At 38.8% G+C, this 13426-nt stretch overlaps 1 protein-coding gene and 1 pseudogene across 1 annotated transcript in view; one reads left to right on the plus strand and one right to left on the minus strand.

Annotated features, from left to right (window-relative positions):
- The window catches only part of GADL1 (glutamate decarboxylase like 1), a 439849-nt gene that overhangs the window by 319616 nt on the left and 106807 nt on the right, over positions 1–13426 (minus strand). The gene's annotated exons all lie outside the window — the stretch shown is intronic.
- The window catches only part of LOC103108595 (protein arginine N-methyltransferase 3-like), a 137201-nt pseudogene that overhangs the window by 5342 nt on the left and 118433 nt on the right, over positions 1–13426 (plus strand).

The following is a 13426-nucleotide window of genomic DNA, read 5'->3' on the forward strand; positions in this document are numbered from 1 at the left end:
GGTGAAATAAATTTATTTTAAATTTAAGTGGTTGTACTGACATTTACATTGACCATTCTAGTAACTATCTGAGGCTTAGTTTCTAAACAAGGTTGAAGTCTACTGATGTACTCCAATGTCCTCATTTAACAACTGGGGCAACTATGACTTATAAATAATCAGTAACTTACTTGCACAAGACCTTACAGTGAGTTACTGTTGGAACAAGACAAGATTCTCTATCTCTAAGATACAGTTCAGTTGTTTTCTTCTTTTTTTATTCCCCTAATCTCTTCCCCAGTAGTTTTCCCACTTTATTTCGTTTGTATATTTCTTTGGCAACACTCAGTGAACAAGGACCCACAGTCACTGCTTTTATTACACAGGTGCTAGTCGTAGTAGAGGTCAATGTCAACAAGCCCCACATTACTCTCAGGTTACGATTAAAAGGAAATACTACAAAAGGTCCCAAATGTGAAGAGGGTAAAGATTTCCTCTAGTAAAGATGCCCTAAACTTAGCAAGGAGCCTGCCCATCAGAACAGACAGGTGCCACAAATAATTACATCAGCATTGATGTGTCCCTACTCCCTCAGTCAAGGCAAGAAGACATTTTCTTTGTTTAGGTCCAAGACTGCAACCCAAGCAGTCATAACTGTGGGCTAGAAACTTCAAATTTAAAACCGATTTGTTCTAAGGTAAAAGTAAAATATGATTTTCTACTTTCTGGCAGAAAAGAATGTCGAAGTGACTCCTTAAGTACTTTCTGGAAGTTAAATCACTTCTGCTGAGGAAAAATGATGAGTCAATAGAAACTCAATCATGATCGGAGGGATTAAATTTTTCTCAATAAGATGATTTTTTTTCAAGGAAGGACAAAGTATTTAGAAGAATTGATTTCCAGTAGATTTTATATTAACACTCATCACCTCTCTCACTTAAGGTTTACCCAGCCTGTTGTTATGGAAATATGCAATGTGGTCCCAAATGCAGCAGGTTTTCACAGCAAGATTAACCAGAAGGGCAGTACAAATGCTCCTTAAAGTACAGCACTTTGGGATTCTATTAAATACAAGAAAAAAAAAAGGTAAGCAGGAAGGAATTTACACTGACATCTTACATTACTAAAGGTTTGGCTGCTGTGAAGAAACTCCATCTGACTGCCGCTGCCTCGTGGATGGACCTTTAATCAAATGAATCACTTCTGAGAATCTCAGAATATTAGAACTGGAAAGATGCTAAAGATTTCTGTGACGGTCAGGAGAGAAGTAACTCACTCAATCACACTGTTGGTAAGATAAAGACTAGAATTCAAGACCCCTAGTTCCAATACCAAATTCATTGCTCACATTTTCACACCAATTCATTCTCCACATTTACATCTCTTAGAAACAGTTTAGCCAAAGCAGGATTAGAGGCACAGAAATACTTTATGTTGTAGCTGTGTGTGAGATCCTGAGGATAGTCCCAGGACCACGTGGGTGTGCCATCAATGGCAGAGCAGTGCTGAAGTGTCTCTTTGCCAACTCTTTACCTCTCACTTCTCTATCTCTCTAAAAATAAAGTATGAAGAACTGGGCTAGAGTAGTTGCTTGACGGTATTGTGAAGGCATAAAACCACTCCACTCCTTGGTGCTGCATAAAATAATATAAAGTGAATTAAAAACATAGGAGCATAGAAATCATAGAACTCAGAGGAAAAAGATTTTTGCAAACATCTGCCCTTTGTTTCTCTTCTGGTAACAATCCAGTCCTGGATGGGTTTGTAGGTTGTGACCCCAATTAAGTCAATCGCCACAGTATAACCAGTTTCACTACAGCCATTCAGGAATGGGCTTATCGACCAATCAGAACTGTGGAAAAGAATCAGATTCTTTATTAAGTTGAGAAAATATTCTACTCACTCCCTCTTGTAAGGGAGAAGACTGGCCTTTAAGTCACTGTAGCTGTATACCTATAAGTTTGATGTTGAGAATAAAGCTGCCCTGGAAGAAGACAGAGTCAAGAGATGAGACACAGCATACACAGCGCATACCATTTGAACCCTGAATCCAGCCCTGTCTGAAGCCAGCTCTAACCACATGCTTAATGTATGGGAGTCACAGAAGTTCACTTAATCACTAAAACAAAAAGTGTATTTGGAAAGGGAGAAGCAGAGAAGACTGAACATCAGTTAGCATGCTGGCAGACTAAAAGTGGTGTCTGGGAAGATAGTGTCAGAGTTGAGAATAGGACTAGAAAGCTGAATTAGGGCAGAGAGTAGCTCCCAAATATGAGAAGAGTTTGGGGTACTGCACCAAAGTAAAAGACTCTTGGGTGGGGAGGAGGGTTCAGGTCCTAGGGCATAATAGCAGAGGAGGACCAAAGAGTTGTATTGCTATGTGGAAAACTAGGAAATGTTATGCATGTACAAACTCTTGTATTTTACTGTCGACTGTAAACTATCAATCCCCCAATAAAGAAATTTTAAAAAAATATGAGAAGAGTATATAAATAATATTAACTATTAATGTTAACTGCTAGATCACTCTTTGCTCATAAAAATCACTGAGATGCCAGGTTAAAACTCTTGAGACTGCAAAGGCATAAGAGCCACGCAGATAGAAGAAACAATCTCTGATTTCTATGCAAGAACATCAGATATGCAAAGGGTTCTGGAGTTGTGGCCTTTGGTGGCAGTTTTGGTTTTCTCCCAAGAATACGTTTGATATTTTCTTCTGGTTTCACTGGCCTTTGGGTGTCATAGACGATTCGGCTGAGGCCAGTCCTAATTCACACCTAAGCTCTAAGGATAGTAAGAAGCAAGTGTCACACTCTCATTTATAAGTCCTATCAAAAGGGAAGTCAGTTTCTAAGCTGTTTCCCCAGTGAGGCCAATGATGGAAGGTGTCAGAAGCTCCAAGGCGGGGAGATCTAAGGGTCACCTATAATTAGGGGCTTACTCATGCCATGAAAGCCATCAAGCTTCAGAGTAGATCTGCCAACTACATATCTGAGGTGGTACTCAGTTTCATCCAGTCTCTCAACAGCCTCCATCAATATCCTCATCCACATTTTTCAGGTGAGAAAATTGAAGGGTGAGGAAGAAATTCTTGGTGCAAAATCAATGGTCAGGAAGCAGCCAAACTGCTACCCCACAGAAATGCGGCATAGTCTCCCTTGGCCGAGAGCTCCTCGTGACCACACCCACATGTGAGAAACTGAATGTGGTATGAACTTGTGAGGCCAAAACATTTAAATCACATTTATCTTAATTTTCTGAACATATCTGAATGCTTTATTTAGCTAGGCAGTTCATCAAGGGCCAAGGACATAACTCAGTAGTAAACTGTTATGCTTGCTTAAGGCCCTGGGTCCAGTACCTGGCTCAGCATGAGACAGCAATAACACAAAATAAGTGGAAATCTGTGGATGGGGATGGTGGTGTGGTGCTTTACTCTATCAAGAAAATTGGGCAAGGGAGGGGGCTGGCGGTGGCCCGCCCAGTTAAGTGCACATACTCCTCCACAAGAATATGCACAAGGACCCAGGTTCAAGCCCCCACTTCCCAATTTCAGTAGGGACACTTCACAAGTAGTGAAGCAAATCTGCAGGTATCTATCTTTCTCTCAGTCTGTCTCCTACACCCCTCTAAATTTCTTTCTGTCCTATGGAATAAAAATTAAAAATATAAATAAAAATAAGTAAAAGAAGGCCACCAGAAGCAGTGGATTTATAGTTCTGGCACCGAGCTCCACTGACTATAGGCAACAATGGGGGAGGGGGCAGATGCATTTTATGTGTGAGACCCTGGGTCCACATTAAAATAATAAAAAGTAATTAATCAAATTAATTTTTATCTCGGTATGTTCTTCTAAATGCTTGTGTGGGGTGCACAGAGTAGACAGACATCTAAGAAATCCTGCTGATACAATAAATACACCCTAGGTGCTCTGACAACCTTCTCATGTATTAACATAATGTGCTTTCTCATGTTCATAAATGATTCGTTAGCGATTATTTCCTTCATAGCTTTGCCTTTTCATCTCGGGTGCATCACTGCATTTCACTCCACCACCTCCTGCAACAAGACTGATGCTAACAGAATCCAAATCTCAAAATCTTTCCCAGACACTTGGCCCTCTCTCCCTCTTTTTGCATTAGCCTTTTCCTCCAGGTTACCTCCAGATCACCCGATAGAAATAACACACCCTTTGTAAAATTTCTAATTCACAAGGCAATCTTCCAAGATGAACTGATTTGATTTTCAGTCAGCTATAGAAGGCAAGACAGGTATCACTAAATCCTGTTTCAAATGAGAAGAAAAAGAGAGAGAAGGGAGAGAGAGAGAGAGAGAGAGAAACAGAGAGAGAGAGACTGACTCAAAAGGGCTAAGTTACATATAACTAGGGCACAGAAGATACAGATTCAAACCATAATTTTCTCTCCCTCAACACTGTCCCATGCTCTTTAAGCTAAGCCTCTCTTTTTCCTTTGATTTCTGAGCCAGCTTGTCAGGGGACGCCAACCCACCAACCTACCAACCACCAGATATCAGCTCTGCCACCCTCTTGCTCACAGCAGTGAGAAACAGTTGGACTCAACAGGGAGCTGAATCAACATACTTTTCAAGGATTGAGATTATCATAGAGATGGCACAGAAATGAAAGTGAGCTGGTGACGAGAGAAAACCTTTGTGGATAGAAACTGCACATTCAGGGCTGAGGGAACTCCTCCAACAACTCACAGTACTTGTCTAGAGTTCAAAGAGAACTCTCCTCACCAAGGAGAGCACATGCCCTGTATACGAGAAGCCTAGGGTATGAGCCTTGACACCTCTTGGGAGCACCAGGGATGCTCCAGAGATTGTGGATGGTGTTGTCATGTTTCTTTTCCATGTGGTTCCCACTTTATCTATAAAATGGCCCTGGAAATGTGTTTTGCAGCTGTGTCATTCATACACAAGACTATTTTCAGGCACTGGATTCATTCCAGTCACTGCATAAGAAAGAAAAATACCAAAAAGAAGCCCAAAGTCCGTGGACAATTCAAAGTCTGGCCTGTTGAGTGCTTGAACCTAGTTTTGCTACTTTTATAACCGTGGGAAATTTTCAACCTCTGGGCCTCAAAAGAATTGGGGGAAGAAAATAATAAGTATCCTAACAAACTTTTGAACATCATTTGAGGTAGGTAGAGTTAGTGCTTAGGATATAACCTTCTTAACAGAAGTCGTCATCAATTTTTAGTCTGTGCAACTATATGTAGTCACAATGCTTCTACATATACAACAAATATATGAAAATAGTACACTATAAGCAGTTAGCAGGTAGTTCAGAGAAACAACGAAACAAGCTACTCCTTTGAGAAACATTGCAGACAACTGCTGTTTTTTTTTTTTTTTTTTTTTTTTTTTTGTATCACACACAAGCATTGGACCTATTTTATCCTGCCTAAGACTTTTCACAAATCATGAAACAGCATCATTCTTTGTGTGTGGAAGGAGGTGAGTATAGTGCACAAGTACGGGATGACACATGACGCCCTGGCTACTGCCCTTCAGCTTAATTGTGACTGCAAAGCTGTGGCCAAAGAAACCTTAGTCTTGTTCTGCATGAATCTGCCTCAGCAAATCCTTGGGTGTGGTGGTTACTCAGGCACCATTCAGAGATGAGGAAAGTTTCCACAGTGTGGTTTCCAGGAGTGAAGAGTTATATGATGCTGGGGGAAAGGCAATTTGAGGCACCCAGCCAGCACAACATCTTGACCTACCTGGCTCTGAGACTTTGGGGCAGCCTAGATTCTAGTAAAATAGTAACCCACTGAAGTTGTTGACAGTGTTCACATGGCAGCCAAAGTTTGTCTTTGATGAAATTCTGAGTGGAATAGACAGAAGCAGATGAAAGATAGTAGAATAATTAATTATGGGTCCTCACTGTGTTTGTTTACTAAGCAGATTTTAGAGGTCTGGCTAAAATAGTTAAGAATAAAATCAAACCATGGTGGAAAATTTGTTACTTTGAGGAAATAAATTATCCTTGGAGAAGGACTCATCATCTTAATTAAGGTAATAGTCATAATATCTATTTATAGAAATAATGATTCTTTGCAATTGGAGGGGAAAATGGAGAATTCTCTGATACATTCTACATATTTGGAGTATCTTCCTCTCTTACACACTGTGGCAAAGAATACCAAGTAAAGAATAATATCTAACCCAAATCCTCATTACATTGTAGTCTTGTGAGAGAGATGGACTTGCTTTACTATATATAGGGTAGAGGTCAATAAGAAAGCTCACTGGGTAGTGGATAGCCCAATCATGGATGGTCCATGTTCAAGCCCCAGTCTCACGAGAATACAAAGGCATTAAGGGGAGGTCCAGTGCTGCTCCCTTTCTTCCTCTCTCTCTCTCTCTCTCCATTTGAATTGAATTACATACCTGCTAGGCTCTCATTCTATAAAAATAAAAATATAGTGCCAGATGAAATTGTAGAAGTATATATTATTTTCCGGAAATGGTTATAATAACCTCTGTTGTCATCTCACATGTTCTTCTAGAACCTAATCACTCTCCTGCCTAAGAGGTACAGACTAATCCTCCTACTGATAAATCTAGAAAAGGTGGCAATCCACTTCTAAAAGGAGAATGCACAAAAGGTAACTGTGCAACCTCCAAAGCTGTCCTAACAGTTTTGAGGGAGCATGTGCAGCATAACACATGGAATAGAAGACTCCTGGACAGATATTTTTGTTCCCTGATCTTTACTTTGTAGTAATCAGAGGGCCTAGCAAGAAGTTAGTCTCCCAGAAATATCTGTTGAATGTTGTGAAATAGATAGGGATCTCAAATTCATTGGTAGTCTAAATAAAGAATTATTAGTGACACTGAGAAAATAGGAAATGCTTCTCAGAGGATGGGACAAATTGAGTAATCACAAGGATGAATCTATATACTTTATTTTTGTAATCAAGTACAGAATGGGAAGGAAATAGCATATAGAACAAAGAGCAAATGCAAAGCAGAAAGTCGTAAGAGAGCTGAGCTGATATGGAGAAGTCCAAGTGCTAGTGTTATAAAGAGGATGCATAAAGGTCAATGGTGAAGAATGTGTCTGCAGAAGCAGGAGGGCAGACTCAGGTCAGGAGATATCCTATATGCTCAAGACACTCAAGGGTGTCAGGAGGGAAAGCCTTTCTACTCCCCTTATTCACTAACAAAATCCTTTCAAGGTAACCACAAGCTTCTCCATGCATTTGCCATGTATACATGTGTATAGGACAGTAGGACTCTTAACAGCCGGTGGATGTTACAAGTGAAGTGACTTAGTTCTACACAAATTATGAAGACTTTATCTGCTCCCTACTTCTCTAGGTGGACTGTATTTTAGATGCAGAACATAACTGCCAATAGTTCAGGAATTCACAAGCCTCTCTGGGGCTCTTAAGGAAACTTGCCACCTCCTGGAGGCACAGACACAGGAAGAGGTCTCCTCTGAAGGAGGCAAGAGCAGGTTAAGTCTTGATTCACTGGGTGAAGAGTTGGGGAAATGAAAAAAAAAAAAAAGGCTAATTCTTTCCACCATGACTTCATGGACCATGGGGTCTTCAGTAAAGCATTTTCTTCATGAGTCTGAATTCTTACTGACTTATGTAAAAATTCTTCCTCTTCCAAAAAGAATTTTTCTCTTGTCTTCTTCCCACAAGAAGAGAAGTATCGTATCTGTCTGGTGAGACAATGCAGCTGAGTGAGCTTTCTTAGCTAGGTCTCACTTAAAGCCCAGGCCAACAGAGGAAATTCTGAGCTGTATAAGGGTTCTGCTTATGACTATATATATATATATATTTAACTATATGTATATTTAACTCAGGAGATAAGGACAAGGAACTCCACTTTACCTCTTATCTATAGCTCACACTCTCAAGTTTAGCATTATTGCAATAGCATACTATCCTTAACTTTGAGATGAAAAATATTAATAACCAGTCCTTATATAATATTTGTCTTCTGCTCAATTCTATCAACAATAGTTTATAAATGTTAATTCATTTAGTCACTATTAAATGCCATAAAGCATAGGGTAAGCTTTACAAAGTGGGACACATCCCAATTGCAAATACCTTTGGATATGTTTAGTTACTTGACAAAAGTGGACTGAGGAATAAGGTTATGAATCAGGTGACCTCAAAATAAGATTATCCAAGATCCTCCAGGTAGGTTCAGAGTATCACAAGGAAGTTTAAAAATAGAAGAAGGAGCAGAAAAGTCTGTTGCTGAGTGAAGCAATAGAAGAAAGACTTGACCTACTACTGTTGGCTTTGAAAACAGGAAGGAGTTCATAAGCTCAGGAATAGGATAACACCCAGAAAAAAAGGCAAGAAAGTAGATAGTGTCCCAGAGTTTCCAGAAAGGAATTTTAAGAGCCATGTACTTTTCTCTTGCTTAAGAAATGCTATTTATTTATTTACATGATATTTTTAGGAGTCAGGCAGAAAATCCAAGACTTTATATCTGATAACACTTTCCAACTCAAACAATTAATATACTCAAGCTTTGCAAAATTGACTTCTGCTTTTTTCCCCCTTCTCTTACAGAAAAGGCTAGGGTTTTTCTCTACCTTTGTAAAAATTTGGTAAAATGTAAAGAATTTTAGTCCACACTCCCAGAATAATAAAGAATAGGGAAGTTCCAATGGAGGGGATGGTATACAGAACTATGATGGTTGGGATTGTGTGGAACTGTACCCCTCTTATCCTACTATCTTGTTAATAATCATTAAATCACTAATAAAAAAGAAATAAAAGAAAATGAAATAACAAATAGGCAAGAAGGATTTGATAAATTACCCCATTACAAATCCTAACAGGGGAAGAGATGATAATAAGCATTCTATAACCTTGGGCATCTGACCTACATTCTTTCATTTTTATCAGAACAATAGCCTCATGTAGTGGGAATGCTTATATTTCTTTTTTTTTAATTATTTTATTTGATAGAACAGAGGGAAAGAGGGAGAGATAAACACGTGCAGCACTGATTCACTGCTTGTGAAGCTTTCTCTCTACAGGTGGTGACCAGGGACTTGAACCTGGGTCCTTGTGCATGCTCATATGTGCTCTTAATGAGGTGTGCCACCACCTGGAACTGGAATGCTTATATTTCTCATCTAACACATAAGAAATTTTAAGTTTAAGGCATTTCACTGAAGAAAAAAAAAAATCCCTTACAGATGATCAATAAGCACATAAACAATTCTCAATTCACATTACTATAAAAACACAAATCAGGGAGTCAGACGGTAGCACAGTGGGTTAAGTGCACATGGCATGAATTGTAAAGACCCTGGTTCAAGCCCCCAGCTCCACACCTGCAGGGGAGTCACTTCACAGGTGATGAAGCAGGTCTGCAGGTGTCTATCTTTCTCTCCCCCTTTGTCTTCCCCTCCTCTCTCCATTTCTCTCTGTCCTATCTAACAATTACAACATCAATAACTACAACAACAAAGCAAGGGCAACAAAAGGGAAAATAAATTAATTAATTTTAAAAAACACACAAATCAAAGTGACAATAGTGTATCACCGCTCATCTCTCAAAGTAGCATGTATCAAAAAGAATAGAAAAAGTACTGGCAATAGTGAGGATAAAGAGGACCCTTTCATACAGGAAAGGTAAGTTGGTTCACCCTTTTATCAAAAAGAAAATGGTATAAAGTTTCCTCAAATTAATAAAAATTAGATGTAGTAATTCTTGCTTTACCTATCCACCCAGAGAACACAAAAAATATTTATCCAAAAAGATGTGTACATCTATGTTCTTCACTTATCTTGACCAAGACACAGAAACAACCCATACTAAGAATATTTGAATGGGTTAAAATTCTGTGACATGTGCACACAATGTAATATTACTCAATTAAGAGAAAAGATGGAAAAGATGCCTTTTACTACAACACTGACTGAACTAAAGAGAATCATATAAAGCAAAATAGTTCTGAAAGAGAGAGATAAATACAAAATGATCTCAGACATATGAGATATAAAGAAACAAAGCATGGCAGTCAAGTCACATAAAAAGGAACTGTTCAAGTGGGGGAGAGAGCATAATGGTTATACAAACAGACTATCATGCTTGAGGCTCCAAGGTCCCAGATTCAATCCCCTGCAACACCATAAACCAGAGTTGAGCAGTGCTCTGGAAAAGAAAAAAATGAACTGTTCAACTCTTGCTACAAAACTAAAAGGAGTTACAAGGGTAGAGGGGACCTAGTAAGATATAGTGGTATAAATGCTATGGTTAACACCCCTCATGAATTACTGTAAAAGTACAACTCTAAAGCTCATGTCTTTATAAGCCCATGTTACTTCAATCTTTAAGAAGTGAACTTCAAGAAAAGTGAGATTTTCAGAGACTTGCCTAGAAAACTGAGACATTTGCCCATCTCATGGATTAGTAATAAGTGATGATAAGAGTCAGGACACTACAGTCTAACAAGCAAGCCACTCCAGCAAATATCTTGCTAATAAAGAATCTGCTATCACTGGAGCTGGGAGGTGGCATGCCTGGTGATACACACATATTACAGTGCACAAGGACCCAGGTTCAATCTTCCGCTGCCTACCTTTAGGTGGGAAGCTTCACAAGTGGTGAACAGTAATGGGAGCATCTCTATCTCTTCTTTCTTTTCTACCTTCCTTTCCCTTTCAATTTCTGTTTCAAGTCAAAGTAAACAAAAAAATAAATAAATTTAAAATAAGAAGGGTCTTATTTTAAGCCTTCCTATATACACAAATATGCATGGCTTGAAGTCCTTGGTGAGAAAATATCATGGGAGTATTTGGACAGGGAAATTTTTTAGCCCTTCTCTGTGGACTAAGTCCTGCCCTATAACTCATGTGTTGATAACCATTCCTATTTTGGTAATTGGGAGGTTATAGATTTCTAGAAGACATAGTGCTAATTACATATATGTCAGTCCCAAAGGTTTTTAGAAATAGTTAAAGCAGGGTGCTCAACCTTTGGGAGAAGTGGGTGTCAGAATCAACAAAATATGAGATAGCATCTGAACAGAAAGAGGTACCATCTGTCTGTATCTCTAGCTGCCAAGTTCAGTAAAAGACTAGTATGTTTTAATCACCAAGTTGTTACCTTGTTACTTACAAGCACAAAACCTCAGTGAGTATATAATAAGCACTCATTGTTCATTTCCCATGCCTGCTGTTGAATAGGCTGAACTGGATTTGGCCTCGGGTCAATGGTTGGGTCCCAGCTTCTATCATATATCAATCATTATTCTGGGACCAGAGAGCTATCAGGAGTATGTCTTTTTCTTTGTATATTTTTTATTTATTTTGCAAAATAAAGTCCTCATACATGTACAATTTCACTGCTCCTGGTCCACTTTTACATTCAGATAGGAGACAGAGATTGAGAGAGAGAGAGACAGAGAGAGGGAGAGAGATGGAGAGACACCACAACACAGCTTCACTCAGTTTCATGGCATCTCCCATGTGGTGCCAGGACTTGAGTCTTGGCCACACACATAGCAAAATACGCATTCTACCAGAGCTCTATCACTCTGGCTCTGAAGATACTCTTGTAATTCAAACACATAAGTTCTTGCTTCTCTTCTATGCAAACAGGTTATCTACTTGTACTATTAGAAAAATGCAGTACGGCATTCCTGGTCCTTAACTTCCAACATGTGGATGTCTGCTGAACCTCTTGTTCACCAGAAACCTGCTGATATAATATCCCTAAATGTGATATAACATCCCACTGGCATGGAGTCTACTTGCTGTGACAGAACACCCTCATCTGGAAATGCTATTTTTTTGAGCATTTTGTGATCTTGTCCTGCTGTCTGTCCATCAAAACCAACTGTAGGGAGTCGGGCTGTAGCGCAGCGGGTTAAGCGCAGGTGGCGCAAAGCACAAGGACCGGCATAAGGATCCTGGTTCGAACCCCGGCTCCCCACCTGCAGGGGAGTCGCTTCACAGGCAGTGAAGCAGGTCTGCAGGTGTCTATCTTTCTCTTCTCCTCTCTGTCTTCCCCTCCTCTCTCCATTTCTCTCTGTCCTATCCAACAATGACAACAACAGTAATAACTACAACAATAAAACAAGGGCAACAAAAGGGAATAAATAAAATAAATATTAAAAAAAAAAAAAAACAACTGTCACAAGCTACCCGCTATGTATATAATGGCAGGTTCACTGCAAACTTATTCCTTTGTAAAGAATTTTTCAAGTGTACTGAGCTCAAAGGAAAATTTGTTTTCAGTTATATTCTCTTTCAACTGGACAAAACAGCAGAGCAAGGGTGATAGTCTATTTACTGTGTATATCTCATAATAAGTTAAGAACATGCTTTCCAAGTGTTTACAAAGGTAGAGAAAATTCCTAGTCTTTTCTTTAAGAGAAGGGGGGGAAAGCAGACATCAGTTTTGCAAAGCTTGAGTTAAAAAATGTTATCAGAAATATAATCATGGATTTTTCTGCCTTATTAAGAGATAATAAAATAATCCAGGCTTCACTTTACTGACTCCCCCCAAAGTAAAAAGACTAGGAAAAAAAAAAAGAACTAGAATTACATGAGCAAGTGAAAAGTACATGGCTCTTGAAGTTTTATATATATTTTTATATAATTAATCTATTTTTGTGCACTGTCTGTTGCCTCAAAAATAAAAATGAATAAATACTTAAGAGTAGAGGAAGATTTCATTACCCTTGTATTTTCATAAAAAAGGATTTCTAATTTTCTGTGCTCAATATCCATTAAATTTCTCCTCAGAGAATAACACTAATTATAGTTAATATAATAATTAATTATAGTTAATATATAGGTAATATAATAATTTATAATATTTAATAATAATAACATGTTTTTAAGTCAGGCAAACTCTTGGACAGCCATCTGCCTCAATTTCATTATCGATGCAATCAAGATGTCAATATCCAATTCAGTTCAAGGGGCTGTTTTAAATATCATCAGACAAATTCCAAAATGATTGCTTAATATTGCAGAAATTTAGGCTGGAGTTACCATAAAATTTTGCTCTCTTCCATATATCTATTCTGCATAAGGATCCTGAGTTAGCGAGATCACATGCCTCACCCATTTCCCCCTGTGTCAGTGACAGGATTGTGACTAATCTGTGTATTCACTACTAAAATTCCTAATCAATTTCAGGGATTTGTCCAAGTAGGGACTCAACAAAGTAATCCATAGTCACGAAGGGGAAGAAAGTTTGGTGGTGGTGGTGGGGAACCAGGGAATCATGCTGGTTCTTAAATGCTTCAGTGCAGAGGGGACATATATCACTTGGACTCAGAAACCATTAATCAGAACTAGTTACATTATGCAGACTCTTGCAATAGGACTGGGGAAAGTGAAGCAATTAGCACCTGGAATGTATACTCTCCAAACAGTAAATGTCTCTATCTTATCGCACTTCAAGACAACCAAATTTGATT

Source organism: Erinaceus europaeus, chromosome 21 (assembly GCF_950295315.1).
Source record: "Erinaceus europaeus chromosome 21, mEriEur2.1, whole genome shotgun sequence".
Taxonomy (NCBI): Eukaryota; Metazoa; Chordata; class Mammalia; order Eulipotyphla; family Erinaceidae; genus Erinaceus; species Erinaceus europaeus.